This window comes from Thamnophis sirtalis, unplaced genomic scaffold (genome assembly GCF_051295495.1).
Source record: "Thamnophis sirtalis isolate CommonGarterSnake01/CBP01778 unplaced genomic scaffold, rThaSir2_p1.2 scaffold_7, whole genome shotgun sequence".
Taxonomy (NCBI): domain Eukaryota; kingdom Metazoa; phylum Chordata; class Lepidosauria; order Squamata; family Natricidae; genus Thamnophis; species Thamnophis sirtalis.
Window position 1 is genome coordinate 84,189,675 of NW_028261387.1, and position 16,100 is coordinate 84,205,774.

The following is a 16,100-nucleotide window of genomic DNA, read 5'->3' on the forward strand; positions in this document are numbered from 1 at the left end:
GGTTTGGTAACAGGAGTGTGGTTGATGCTGAGTCCAGATAACAGCCATTGCAGGCCCTGATTGGTGTTTGTCTTGCTTCTTGCCCTTCTCATTCATTCAGGGAAGCCTTTTTAGCTGGCCCTTGGATAGGTAGGTTTTCCAGTGCCTGCCTTTTCCTTTTCCTTTTCCAGATGTTTGAACAGATGGATGCCATCATATAGTACTCTTGCCAGGTTCTTGCCTTTAATACCATTATGTCTTTATTTTTATTATATCATCATTGCTGTAATGCTACTGTGCTGGCTGTGTTCTTTGCTCCTATGTGTCACTGTAGGTCCCTGGAATAAGGGAGAATTGGTGGTTCAACATCATAGGAGCAATGTTGCTTTCTTTGAAACTTGAGTTAGCTGCATTGCAATTTAAAGTCATTGTAAGGGAAAAAATGGGGAAAGAACTCATTGCCATATAATGGGAAAGGTGTGGTAAAGCAAAGGAAGCTGTCAACCCTTTAAGATAGACCAGACTTGGAAAACAAAGACAGTGACTTCTAGTTCTGTCCTAAGCATGAAATCCAGCTAGGTGCCTTTGAGTTACTCTCTCAACCCAATTCAATTCACAGAATTGTTGTTGTGGAGAACAGGAAGATGAAGGAGTACTAGGTATGTTTGCCAACTTGGACTAGTTATAAAAATAATAAAGGTAGGGTGAAAAAATATATGAAAGTGGGTAGATTTGCCACCCATTATCTTGGAAGGAAGTCAGGAGTTTGGGGATAGCGCTAATAGAAGGAAGAGTGTTTGGCTGTGGGGAAAGCTAGATTAATGTCAGGATAATTTTCACCTCAGCAGTGGGAATTAAGATTTTCAAGACTGGTAGATCTTAATAAGATTGAATACTGTATTTTTCGGAGTATAAGACGCACCTTAGTTTTTGGGGAGGGTTAGGGTTAGGGAAAATAAGAAGGAAAAAAATTATGCCTCTGCCTACCAGCATCCATGATATTCAGCTGACACATGGTAACAAGGTCAGCCAATGAATAAGTATAGCAACTAAGTTAGCCAAGGAGGGCTATTTGGACTCTATTTACTGTGTGAACAAGGAGACAGGAAGGAGCCTGGCTTAGCCGAGAACTGAAAGTGATACTGCTTGTGTTTTGCATGTATTTACTGCTATCTTGGAAAACCTGCTTTTGGTAATGTATTGCATATTATTATTATTATTTTGAATCCTGGTGAATCAGTTACTCGTGTATGTTTTCTGAATGTGATTGCTGCTGAAAACTCTGACCAGCCATGCCAGCTTCAGCACTTATTGCAGCCTGATTCAGCACAGCTGATTGGCGGGTGGATCAGACTGCTAGAATACCCCCAATCAGCTGTCCCAGGGTGCAGGGATTGCCACAGACCATCGCTGCCTCCATGCATCAAGTTTTTGGCCTCTGGTGAGGGGTGGGCTTCATCTAATGTATAAGAGGCACCCAAATTTTCACCCTCTTTTTTGTGGGGGGAAGGTGCATCTTATACTCTGAAAATACAGTAAATTCATCCAATCCTCTTTTAAAACTATCTCAGTTAGTGATCATAATCATATCTTGTGGTCATGAATCCCACAGTTTAATTATGTATTGTATGTGTCAGCGTTCCAAACATCATCCAAAATTAAATCAGAGTCCAAGGCAGAACTTTCCTCAAACTTTCAATTTATTAAGAGAGACATGTTGGCACATCTGTGGAAAACCCGAATCTGAAAGCTTCCTGGGTTTCCCCACCCAGTTGAAAGTTCATGATCTTACCCCCACACCCACATGGTCCAATCTTCCACTGCCATGCTGGCAGTTCCACCCATCCAGTTCCGTCAGGCTCAGAGGTGCAGAGACAAAAGACGACCTTGGGCTTCTAGAAAGGGATTTTTTTTTATTTTGACAACAACACATTCTACTCCTTACTATTCCCCCTCCCAATTACACCACTAATGAAAAGAATAGTAAAATAATAGAGTGTGTGGCAGGCCAAAGATCCTAAAAGGAATATGACTGCAGGCCTGACAGTATGAAGAAGTACTTTCAGCTTCATTGCACAATTTCTGGTCATAGATTTTGAGTGATGTCCACGTCCCATGTCCACATTCTTCACACTAATATTGAGCTTGTTTACACTTCAGTCATGTTGACTCTTAGTCACCCCTTTCCTTAGCTAATGGATCTCAAATATTTTAGGCCTTTTTTTCATAAAGGAGATGTCAAGGCTCCCAGATCATAATTTAGATTGCTGATTTCTGTCTTTTGGGCTGCTTCTTGAAGTATTTTTTCAGACACGGCAATTAGAACTACACATATTATTCCAGGTGCGGAAAAAGGGAAGTTATTTTTCCCAAATCTACTTCACAAGATCTCCAGTTTATTTAATGGGGCACACTGTAGTGTTATAATTATCATTATTGGGAAATTGTTTTGAGTGTAATGTATTTTGGATTAAAGCAGTGGTTCCCAAACTTGACAACTTTAAGACTTGTGGACTTCAACTCCCAGAATTCTTCAGCCAGCAGAGTTGAAGTCCACAAGTCTTAAAGTTGCCAAGTTTGGGAACCACTGGATTAAAGGGAAGCCAGTGGATTATTTCTGCTTCTTTCAGGGGTGGGATTCTAGCAGTTTGGACTAGTTCAGGCGAACTGGTGGCTCTGACTATTAGCTGGGAGTGAACCAGTTTGCTCTGACTTTCAGCTGGGCCCGCCCACCTTCCCTTTCACTATACTCACCTATATTCCCTTTTCTGAAGCCCAGCTGATAGGTGCAGCAGAGTGGATTGCTGCGCCTCAGCTGTTTTCCTCCCCAGCAGTAATGCAGAAGGTGATTTCTCTGCAAACTGTGCATATGCACAAAGCGTGTGCTCAGTGAACCAGTTGTTAAACCGGTAGGATCCCACCCCTGCTTCTTATTCATGGTGCCCACAAACATTTAAGAAGACCGTAATATTTGTCTCTTGCAGGGGGGGGGGAGGCATTCCTTTTATATCTAAAGTCGAATTCAAATTGACCTTTCTCCCACCCAAGTAAAATATTCCTTCAGTCAGCCTCCTTGTGACAGTTGTTGCTCTAGAATTGTTCCATTGTCAAAAGAGAAAACAGGTTGCATTCACATATGTTTCTATTATGCACCGAAGACCAGAAGGTCCTACGTAGGTGGCAAATAACTTTCTTAACTGGTGGATTTTTAATCTCTGTTTGGGGATGACACATCATTTCAATTAAAAAGTGACTCATTGCGCCTGAAATGGAATATACACATTGCATGATTCACCCACCAAAAGCACTCTCTTGATAAACCTGTTCCTCAGTTATAGAAATGAGCTGTCTTACATTAATGCGTGTGCAAAACTTTTGCTGCTCTCCACTTCAATGGGAAGGATGATATTCTTAAAAACAAAAATAAAATACCCTGGGACAATTAACCATGCAATAATCTGACCATTTTTTCATGGAAATAATTATAATAATTGTAATACATCTTTGTTGGTTGAAACACAAACACACACACTTATAGGAAACGGCAATTTGTTTATGCCAGGTCAAGCTTATTTAGAAGCCTTTCAACAAAACCCATGGAACAATCATAGGTACAAAACATCCGGGCAACCAGATATTGCTGAACTACATTTCCCCACATCCCTTACCGTGGGATGCCCATAGTTGTGACTTCAATTCAGCAACATCTTGAGCATGGGTAGTCTTCGACTTACAACATTCATTTAGTGACCACATTCCACAGTTGCACAGAAAAAAGTTACTTATGACCTGTTTTCAGACTTCCAACCAGGGGTGGGATTCAGCTGGTTCAGACCAGTTTGAGTGAACCGGTAGCTTCGACGATCAGCTGGGGAGATAACCGGTTCGCTGAGATGATCAGGTGGGCCTGCCCGCCCGCTCCTGCATTTTACTTACCTATGTCTTCTCAGATGATTCTTACGGCAGAGCGGATTGCCAAGTCTCAGCTGTGTTACTCCCCAGAAGTAATGTGGAAGGTAAGTTTTGTTAAAACTGGGCATGCGTGTGGAGCACGCAATCACCGAACTGGATGTTAAACCAGCAGATTTGCATCACTGCTTGCAACCATTGCAGCATGCCCACATGACTAAAATTCAGGGGTTTGGCAATTGGCATGTATTTATGATGGTTGCAGTGTCCCGAAGTCCTGGGATCACCATTTGCAACTTTTCCAGATAGCCTCCGATAAGCAAAGTTGATGGGGGGAAAGCTGGATTGGCTTAACAATCACAAGATTCACTGAATTGCAGGGATTTGCTTAACAATGGTGGCAAAAAGGTCATAAGATGGGGCACAACTCAGTTAACAACTGTCTTGTTTAGTAATGGAAATGTGGAGTCCAATTTTGATTGTAGGCCAAGGAATGACTTTAAGGAAAAGAATGCCATAAACCAGAGTTTCTCAAGCTTGGCAACTTGAAGTCATGTGGATTTCAACTCTCAGAATTCTCCAGCCAGCAGTTGGGAATTGAAGTCCATACATCTTCAAGATGCCAATGTTGAGAAACCTTCCAGTAGGCTCTTTGGGCAGACTTCTGAAGCTCCTATGCACTCTTATACTGAACACTCCATTTATAAGAAATTGTTGTGGCCCACTGGTGGTGAGCGGAGATGGCAGCAGATTCGGATAGTGAGGAGGTTGGGGAGGAACATGGGCCAGTCCTGAAGTCTGGGGAAGGCTCTGATGAGGGCTCTGAATTGCAGGCAGAGATGGGGCCAGGGCCGTCTGATAGTTATCAGCTGCCTTCAGAGGCAAACATTAGTGAGGCAGACGAACAGCTGGAGCCTGTTCCCAGTGTGCGCATGCACAGAGCTTCCAGATGAAGGGAACAGCTAAAGAACAGGGGTCGACTTCAAAGTAAGGCCACAGGTGGATGATGAATGCCCTCTGCCGAGGAAATAAAAGAGGAGCAAAAGGGGAGTGGAGTTTGCAGGAGACAATTCATTCACTTAATTGGTTTGTGGCTGTCCGAGACTCCTTGCCAAGTTTTGCAGATATCGGCCTGGCAGCTCTCCAAGCCAGAGAAGGTCTGTGACTGTAAATCCTCCCTTGAAAGACTTTGCTGGATGTGAATGAGCAGAATTCACAGTAAATTAATAAAAAGGTTTTTTTGTTGGGCTTCATGCTCTTGGGAAGCCTGGTTAGAACAGAAATATGCTAGATGAGACCAGGCCAAGCAGCCCATCAAATTGACATTCTGTTTTTTACAGTGGTCACCAAATATATTCAGGAAGCTTTTGGAAGGCAAAAGCTACCCATTGGCTGGTATTTTGGATATGCTCCTTGTGATTCAAGTAGTGGCATAGAGACATCAAGACTAATAACCTTTCATAGTTCATATTTGGTCCAGAACACTGGACATTTTCAAGAAGAGATTGGATAATCATTTGTCTAAAATGGTATAGGGTTTCCTGACTAAGCAGAGGATTGGACTAGAAGACCTCCAAGGTTCCTTCCGACTCTGTTATTCCATTGCTATTCCAATTCCACTTCATACCATTCTATTTTTTAACCATCTAAAGTGGTGTCTATCACCTGGCATCGGATTGCACTTTGAATACGTTGTGCAAAGTACTTTTTTTATATGTAAAAAAAAATCTAACTTCAATTGCCTCACTTTTAATGGAAGCCCCTGATTTTATTGTCAAATGGCAAAAAAAAATATTCTAAGATATTTTCCATAGCGTTTTATTTATGTGTGCGTTTTGTTACAATCATTGAGTTGTATCACCTGTCGAATGATTTGATTTCATGATCTTTTCTGTGGTGGTACTTAAGTGGACTTCATGGTCAGAAAGAGACTGCTGCAATTGTTAAGCAAACCCATTGTTTGCTATGGGGCATAAAATGCAGTCATAAAACAGTCGTGGCCATGGGATGCTGTAAATGGCTATACTGTATGTGAACACTGGTGTGGGGTGGTGGTGGATGGGGAAAACAACAGCCATCAGAACTTTGCAACTGGATTAAAAGTTCTTTCGGGAGTCATAATTTTAACCAGTTGTTAAGCAACTAATCACAAGTCCAAGACTACCTGTAATTGGCTGAACGGCTCAAGTGCTCTGTTTCTATGTTTGTGTCATTTCTGATCATTACTCTATTCCTCTGCATCCCATTCCCATATTTCCAAATACTGTATCTCCAGTGGTGGGTTTCAAAAATTGTTCGACCCTACTCTGTGGGTGTGGCCTCCTTTGTGGGAGTGGCTTGCCGCTCATGTGACCGGATGGGAGTGGCTTGCCGCCCATGTGACCGGATGGGAGTGGCTTGCCGCCCATGTGACCGGATATGAAGATGCCGACAACACTTGTCAGAACCACCTTAAATTACCTCACACACAGCACTGGCATGCATAAGAATAGGATGTAAACTTGTTTTTTAAAAGGCATCTTTGGTTTGCGTTAAAACAACTTCAACACACGCAATGTTCTGATTGCACCACAAACACAGTAGTCATCCTTACCTTTCACAGAGGCCCTGAGTTTTATAAATATGAGCATGGTAGTGCAGAATAATCATATCCAAGGACCAGTGGGGGGTTTCAAAATTTTTTGGAACCTCTTCTGTAGGTGTGGCCTGCTTTCCAGGTCCACTGGTGGAACCTCTTCTAACTGGTTCGGTAGATTTGACGAACCGGTTCTACCGAATAGGTGCGAACTGGTAGGAACCCACATCTGAGTATCTCCCTACATCCGTGATGGCGAACAGAGGTGGCACCTAGAACTCTTTCTGTGGGCATGTGCACCATCGCCAGCTGCTCTTTTGGTTTCCGGCATGTGCATGCATACTGACCAGCTGGCCTTCGCTTGCTGGAATGGTGGATTGCTGGAATGGCGGATACCCAAAGACCAGCAGGCTGGTGTGCATGCAGGCACTGGCTAGCTGGGCTTTGAGTTTTTGGCACTCTGGTGCATGCATGCACGCACATTCTGGTTTGAGCACTCAGTGCCGAAAAGGTTCACTATTACTGCCCGGATTGTTGGGGGCGATATGCTGACTCTGTAAACCGCTTAGAGAGGCCTGAAAGCCCTATGAAGCGGTATATAAATCTAACTGCTATTGCTATTGCTACATCCATAGACAGATTTTTAGGAGGCACAGAAAATTCATGTTCTCTTAATGTTTGTTCCACTCACAGAAGGCAAATTAAAATTCAAGCTGTTATGTGCCATTCAACCAAGAAAACCAGACAGGCAATCTAGTGCTCCTCGAATATTTTATAAAAACATCCCTGACAGTTCATGGCACCAGAGCATTCATTTCAATGCACAAGGCAGCTTCTCAATGTTTATTCCACCTTCCCAAAATAAGCACCCCGGAGTGTATGATTGAAGTCTCTTCATGGTTCATATTCATTTGACCGGAGTCAGTATAGAAAAGCTTCTTGATGAGTTGTGGTTTATTGCAATAAATAAACGAAACAGCCAGTCTTTTTCAACTGTGCATTTTCTAGACACTCTAGAATTTCATTTGTGGTCCCAAGGCACCTGGGAAATCTGAAGTGAAAAAGAACAATGGAATTCACCGGCACAAGTATAATGAAGGGAAAATATTGTAAATATTGAAACATTTCTGCATAATGAAGGCGCCTTTTAGTTTACAAAAGAGCTAGACCAGGGGTCTGCAACCTTAAACACTCAAAGAACCATTTGGACCCATCTCCCATAAAAAAGAAAACACCGGGAGCCACAAAATTTAGGTGGGCATGGTCAACTCGATGTCACTCACTCCCACCCGGTCACATCACCCCTAGCCATGCCTACTCAAGCCAGTCATTAAGGCAGAGAACTTAAAAAACACCAGAAACCACAAAACCCTTTTGACATCTCTCCCCCCTTGCTCTCTGTATCTCTCTTGGAAAGCCAAGGCTGGGCCAACCTGGCGAGCTCTCCTTGGGGCTCTTCACTACTCTGTTTCTTTCTTCTTGGCAACTGTTTGGAAATTTGGGCTGGCTGAGAAAAAAGCAGGAAGAGCAGGAATGACTTACCAGAGCAACTTGTAACCGCCTGCTGGCTTCCCCATTGACTTTGTTTGTTGGAAGCCGGCAGATGGCAATCATGTTGACTGCAGGACATGAAACTGTTCTAAGTGCAAGCCAGTTGCCAAGTTCTTGAACTGTGATCACATGACCATGGGCACCCAGCAACAACTGTTAACTTTGAGGACTGGTTATAGATAGCAATAGCAATAGCAGTTAGACTTATATACCGCTTCATAGGGCTTTCAGCCCTCTCTAAGCGGTTTACAGAGTCAGCATATCGCCCCCAACAACAATCCGGGTCCTCATTTCACCCACCTCGGAAGGATGGAAGGTTGAGTCAACCTTGAGCCGGTGAGATTTGAACTGCTGAACTGCAGCTAACAGTCAGCTGAAGTGGCCTGCAGTACTGCACCCTAACCACTGCGCCACCTCGGTTATACTTGTTTAGAGCTATTATAACTTTGAACCGTCACTGGACAAGTGGTCTTGACCCGAGGACCACTTGTAATAAACTGGGCAGAACCAATAATTTTATACTTGATTGCTATTGCTCATTGTTTTGTTCAGGCTCTTACAAAAGCAACACAAGAAAAACCTGAGTAATAAAAAACAGATTAATTTTATTCCAGCCAAAGACATAGTATCTACACTTGGTTTTACTGTACTGCATGCAGGTTCCAAAATACTCCACTTACATTTCTTCCCCAAAGGGGAATCACTGTGGTTTTAGGCTTTGTTTCTACATTCTAAGGCCCAGTGAGTTTTATAACTTTAAAAGCTATTTCAGAGCTGATTTAAGCACAGGGTATCACTCATTGTGCTTGGGAATTCAAAGACAGTAACCCATTTCAGCAGCAGACGGTTTCATGAATAAGATACATGAATGCTCAGCTGGGAACCTATTTAGCATTATTTATTAACACTGCAAGTAATAAAACAGTCTTGCAATACCGATGTCTGAAATACACAATTGCTGTATGTTTGAAACCATGCACAATAAATCACGAGTTAACCAGTCCAGAAAAAGAGAGGTATATAACCACACAGATAATTCCAATGTTATGCTGCAAGATTTCTGTGCTAGTTCCGAAACGGATGTATTGAGAAAACACCCAACAATTCTGGCAAAACGGATTAAACATTCCAGATGGATTCACAAGTCCCTCCAAGGCACAGCATGATAGTTTGTAAAATATTTCCTTCACATGTGGTGTGAACCCAGCCTTTATAGTGGATCCATTACATTACATTAACATGAATGGAAGGATGCTAGTATTCACCAGATGGTTGCTTGACAGAGGGAAGATTTATTCTTTCTTTGGTAATTTCTTTTGCTATTTTGGAGAGATCATCAATTTTCCAGATTAGGGCCTAAAAGACTCATGGCTTTATAAGAAGAGGAAGTATGTGGATTGCTTCTCTGGCCCCTTCCACCATTAAGCATAGTTCTGTATTTCTCCCATTGTTCCTAAGGTAATGTAGCAATGGGTTCCACCACAAAACCGTGTTCGACTAAACCGCGCTCGACTAAACCGCGTAGCTGACGTCATCAAGAGGGCGACAACAGCGCAGAGACAGAAGCACGCTGTAAACGCTAAACCTAAAATTAACCCCTAAACCTAAACCTAACCCCCCTAAACCTAATCCTAAACCTAACCCTTAACCTAACCCTAAACCTAATCCTAACCCTTAACCTAACCCTAACCCTTAACCTAACCCTAAAGTTAACCCTAAACCTAACCTTTACCTTAAGTTGAATCGGCTTGCTTTCAAAGCGCTATTTAAAGCGCCCTTCTTTCTCCGCGCTGGCTGTTGTCGCCCTGTTGATGACATCAGCGACGCGGTTTAATCGGGTGCGGCTTAGTCGAGCGCGGTTTTGACGGGTCACGGTAGCGGTTCCACCACAAAACCGCAATGTAATGCAGCTATAATAAATCCTCAAGAATTCAAAAACATTTGCAGTTCTCCGCAGCTTAGCTCTGCCAACCCATCATGTTTATTTAGGCAGTAGTTATCATGCAGGATTCCACTTACAGGAGGAAAAAAAATCTGATATAATAGTATGTAGCAGTAATGAAGAAAACTACTAGGCAGTTCAGGGACAACTTGTTCACTGTGGAACTTTAGTTGAGTGATTCATTCCAAGAAGTGAGTCATAAATTTTTTTTTAGAATTCATGCGATTTATGAAAACGTTTGTTTCCAAACGAGACATGCTCGTTTTCTTGCGAATTTTTTTTAATGAACTAATCTTAAACCTTCATGAAAACATAAATATAAGATAGAATCGAGATCATGTGATGTGTTAATACCACTTTATAATGCCTTGGTAAAGCCACACTTGGAATACTGCATTCAGTTTTGGTTGCCATGATGTAAAAAAGATGTGGAGAGACTCTTGAAAGAGTGCAGAGAAGAGCAACAAAGATCATGAGGGGACTGGAGGCTAAAACATGTGAAGAATGACTGCTGGAATTGGGTATGTCTAGTTTTATGAAAAGAAGGACCAGGGGTGACATGATAACAGTGTTTCAATATCTCAGGGGCTGCCACAAAGAAGAGGCAGTTAAGCTATTCTCCAAAGCACCTGAGGGCAGGACAAGAAACAATGGGTGGAAACTAATCGAGGAGAGAAGCAACTTGGAACTAAGGAGAAATTTCTTAAGTGACAACAATTAATCAATGGAACGACTTGCCTTCAAAAGTTGTGAATACTCCAAGTCTCCAACACTGGAAGTTTTAAAGATGTTGAATAACCATTTGTTTGAAGTGGTGTAGGGTTTCCTGCCTAAGCAGGGGGTTGGACTAGAAGACCTCCAAGATCCTGTTATTATCTTATTTTCTAATTAGAAAAACTATAAACATCATAACATACCTTTTTTAAGTCAGCATCTCAGAATTAGGAATGTGGTAAACATACAGAGAAGCAGGGGAATGAAGAAAGGACTGGAACCTGCTACTTGTGTGCCGATAAACTTCCTTAAAAAGGAGATGGGACAAAGATTGTCTTATACTGTTGGTTCCAAGAATGGGTTCTTGAGAATGGGGGGACACCATCTCCTTCAATCTGATTCAATCTGTGATGCAACAGAAAGGGTCCATTTTTCATTAACATCTCTTCAAAGGAAGTTGACATGATCCATACAAATGCAAAATTCCTACACTGACTTCAAGCGTGAGGTCTATAGGAAAATCTGAAATTCCAAAAAGTATGTTTGGTGCTACAACGCAACAGTGCATCACCAAAAGTACACTATGCCCACAGTGAAGTGTAGTAGTGGCAACATTATGCTTTGGAGCTGCTTTTCTTCAGCTGGAACTGAGGATTTACTCAAGGCAGAGGAAATTATAAACAGTTCCAAATATTAGTGAATTTTGGCAAAAAAAATATTCAGGCCTCTGTTAAAACGCTGAAGATGAATTTCACCTTTCAACACAAGAACAATTCGAAGCATACCTCCAAATCAATAAAAGAACAGCTTCACAAGAAGAAGATCAAAGTTGTGGAATGACCCAGCGAGAGCCCAGATGTGAATCCAATTGAAAACCTGAAGAGGCTCCACAAGAGATGATTTAGTAGTCTGACAGATTTGGAGCACTTTGGCAACAATGGGCAAAGATTCCCAAGCCAAGATATGCTATACTGAATTCTGTCATAAAATCCAAAGGTGCTTCAACAAATCAAAGAGACAATGAAGGAGAATTTTCTTTACAGTTAGAACAATTAATCAGTGGAACAACTTGCCTCCAGAAGTTGTGAATGCCCCAACACTGAAGTTTTTAAAGAAGAGATTGGACCATTTGTCTGAAATGGTTCCACCACAAAACCGCGGTAGACAAAAGCGCGCTCGACGAAAGCGCGTACGTGACGTCATCACAGCGCGACGAAAACATCGTGCTGTGATCGATAAATGTAAAATTAAAGCGAAAACCTTACCCTAACCCCCCCAAACCTAACCTTAACCCTTAACCTAACCCTAAACCTAACCCTTAACCTAACGCTAAACCTAACGCTAACCCTTAACCTAATGCTAAACGTAACCCTAACGCTCTAAACCTAACCCTAACCCTTAACCTAATCCTAACCCTTACCTTTATGTGAATCGGCTTGCTTTAATTTTATTTCAATTTTTAATTTTTTTCGTCGCGCTGTGATGACGTCACGTACGCGCTTTCGTCGAGCACGCTTTTGTGGACCGCGGTTTTGACAGGTCACGGTCTGAAATAATCTAAGGCTTCATACCTGAGCAGGAGGTTGGACTAGAAGACCTCCAAGGTCCCTTCCAACTCTGTTATTCCATTCCATTCATTAGTTTTAGGGTTTGCACACTTATACAATCACATTATTGTACATTTATATTGTTACTTTTAGCCCCCTAAAAGATTTCAGTTTGTGCCTAAAGTATCCCCACGGTGAGATAGGTGGAAAATAAATTTAATAATAAATAAATTGTACAGCCTGTATGTTATATATTAAAGATGGACAGAATTCCAAAACGATTACCTTGGTATGATTTTTTTAGATCTCAAAAACCTGGCATTTTAACAGCAGTGTGTAGACTTTCTATATCTACAGTATCTGTGGGATCTTTAATCAAGATTACTTGGCAACTTTAAGATGTGTGGACTTCAACTCCCAGAATTTCCCAGCCAGCATCTTAAAGTTGCCAAGTTTAAAAATGCTTAAACATGATTAAAATATCCAACTTGCATTAATGAAAAAAATATCAGGTTTCTAAGTGTTCAGAATAATAATATTCAATATTTTATGCACTTTTTGGTTATTAAAGAGTATTTTTAAAGCTTTTTTTTTTAAGAAATGGGCTTTTAATTAGTTTTTATCTTTGTACATGAAGATCATGTCTGAAAATGGCTAAAAACAATAATGGGCACCATGACAATACATAGCATGCTGGGGAAGGAAATTGTTTCAGTATTCAAGGATTAATTAACATCATGGAACAAAATAGAGGAAGTAAACATGACATTAAATATGTGGTTTTGCAGTACATAAAACACAGCACTTCCCTCCTCCCCTATAGGAAATAAACCAATAAGAGCTTTCTATTGCACCAAAGGAATTTTCATAAGCATTTTTTCCCCAGATGTAAATTAAAAACAATACGGCTTTTTGCTAAGCCTGACATTTGAAAATTGCACTTTAGATTAATTCTGACAGTAAGTTTGCATCGTATGCATACAAAATAAAAAAAATGGATTGCTCTGTAGAACTTTTCCAAAACCATGTCAATCTGAAGAGAAAAAAATAATCCAGTCTAACAAAAACAATACCGCAAAAGGCAGATTTGGAATACAAGTCAAAATAGGCAAATGTGGACTTGTATAGGCAAATAAGAATCAAGATGTCCTGGTGGACACCTACTTGAGTGTGCTGCAGGTGTCAAGAATCCAATGCCAGTCCTAGGCTGCATCAACAGAGGGATGGTATCAAGATCATGTGAAGTGTTAGAATCACTTAATACTGCACTGATATGACCATCTTTGGAATACTGTGTCCAGTTTTGGTCACCATTGTCCAAAAAGATGTCAAAACTATGGAAAGAGTACAGAGGAGAACAACAAACATGATTAGGGGACTGGGAAATAAAGAGTAGGAACAGTGGTGGGATTCAAATAATTTAACAACTGGTTCTTTGCCCTAATGACTAGCTGAGTAGGCGTGGTTTGGTGGTCATGTGACCATGTGGGCATGGCCAACTCAACATCATTCAGGTCAATGGGCGCTTCACCTTAGCTGTTACAATATAATAAGGATTAACCAGAGAGGCAATTTCTGTAGGCAGGGCAATAAATATTAGGCTAGAAGCAACACCAGAATATTTCCTTCCTGCCTTCCTTACAGGATTAGCCCTGTAAAGTGGGGAAAAACAAAAGGAGATTTCTTCCAACAACCGGTTTGCCAAATTGCTTAGAAAGTTAACAACTGGTTCTCTCGAATAGGTGCGAATTGGCTGAATCCCACCGCTGTGTATGAACAGTTGCAGGAATTAAGTATTTCTAGTCTAATGTAGATAGTCAGGACAATCCTAATGATAACCCTAAGCTCAACCTTATCTCTGCCCTCCAATTTCTATCCTTAAAAAAACAACTCTTTATCCTTTTAAAAAAAACTCCATTTGCTGTATTACTGAATGCCTGGAAAGAGAGAGCAAAACATGTAAGTTATTTATCTTGACCCCAGGCTGTATAGTAGAGGAAACGAAGGAAGCCAGCAAAGAAAATCTTTCTTCAGCATTCAGGACATGAAGAAAAAGCCCCAAAGCAAAAGGGGCTGAAGCAGAAACAGGCAGCAAATGGCCAGGGAGGAAGCTGGGTCCTAAAAGTGTGTCAGATAAGCCACAAAGAGCTTTCCAACGTTTTCTAAGCTCTTTACAGGTAGTTCTCCACTTACGACCACAATCGGCCCCAACATTTCTGTTAAGGTTTCTGGTTTATTGGATTTATATGCCGCCATTCTCCCAAGGACTCAAGGCGGCGTACAACATAAAAGAAAACACATATTACAAAAATTAAAAGGGACATTAAATAAAGTATCCAAAAAAAACCCCAACCCATTGATATTTACAATAAAAATTTAAAAATTAAATTAAAATTAACAACCAAATTAATCCTATATTTTATTCTATTCAGGCCAGGCTGGCTTGCTGGGAAAACCAACTTTTAAGTGAGACATTTGTTAAGTGAGTTTTGCCCCATCTTACAACTTTCCTTGCCACGGTTGTTAAGTGAATCTCTGCAGTTGATAAGTTAGTACTACGGTTAAGTAAATCTGGCTTCCCCATTGTCTCTGCTTGTCAAAAAGTTGCAAATGGGATCGCATTTGCCTGGAATACTGCAATGATCGTAAGTGTGAACCAGGTTGCCAAGCATCACCAGGCTTAATAGCAGTGACTGTGAGAAGGATCTTGGAGTTTTAGTGGACAACCAGCTAAATATGAGCCAGCAGAGTGCAGCAGCAGCCAAAGAAACCAATGCAATACTAAATTGCATTAACAGAGGGATACAATCAAGATCAAGTGAGGTAATATATACTGTATAAAGCCCTCTATAAAGCCCTAGTAAGACCACACCTAGAATACTGCATCCAGTTTTGGTCATCACACTATTAAAAAGATGTTGAGAAAAAGTGCAGGGAAGAGCAACCAGGATGATTAGGGGACTGGAGACTGAAACATATGAAGAATGGTTACAGGAACTGGGCATGGATAGTCTAGAGAAGGACCAGGGGAGACATGAAAGCTATGCTCCAATATTGGATGGGCTGCCACAGAGAGGAGGGGGTCAAACTATTTTCCAAAGGCCAGACAAGGAATAATGGATGGAAACTGACCAAGGAGAGATTCAACCTAGAAATAGGGAGAAACTTTCTGACAGTGAGAACAATCAACCAATGGAACAGCATCACCTTCAGAAGTTGTGGGAGCTTCATCCCTGGAAGCTTTCAAGAAGAGATTGGACTGCCATTTGTGAGAAATGGTGTAGGGTCTCCTGCTTGAATGGGACGTTGGACTAGATCAGTGTTTCTCAACCTTGGCCACTTGAAGATGTCTGGACTTCAACTCCCAGAATTCCCCAGCCAGCATTCGCTGGCTGGGGAATTCTGGGAGTTGAAGTCCAGACATCTTCAAGTGACCAAGGTTGAGAAACACTGGACTAGATGACCTATAAAGTCCCTTCCAACTCTTGTTAATTTTGACCAGTGATCATGCGGGTGCTACAAAGGTCGTAATTGTGAAAAATGGTCATGCCACTTTTTTAAGTGCCATTGTAAATTTGAATGGTTACTAAGTGAACTGTTGTAAATAGAGGACTACCTGTCCTTGCCTGTTCTGGGTCTCTTTTTCGGACCCAGCTCTTGCCATGGCTGTTTGCTGCACATTTCTGCTTTAGCCGCTTTGGCACCTCAAGGCAAAAAACTGCAGAAAGATTTTCTTCGCTTGCTCGCTTCCCTTCCCTCTTCAAGGCAAGGATTTTGAAAGTGATAAAAGGTTGCAGGGCAGAGGGGAAGAATTGGGGTGGGGGAGAAAGATCAACAGGTGCGTCCCTCCCCGCTTTGATTTATTGAAGAAATATGGCTTTCT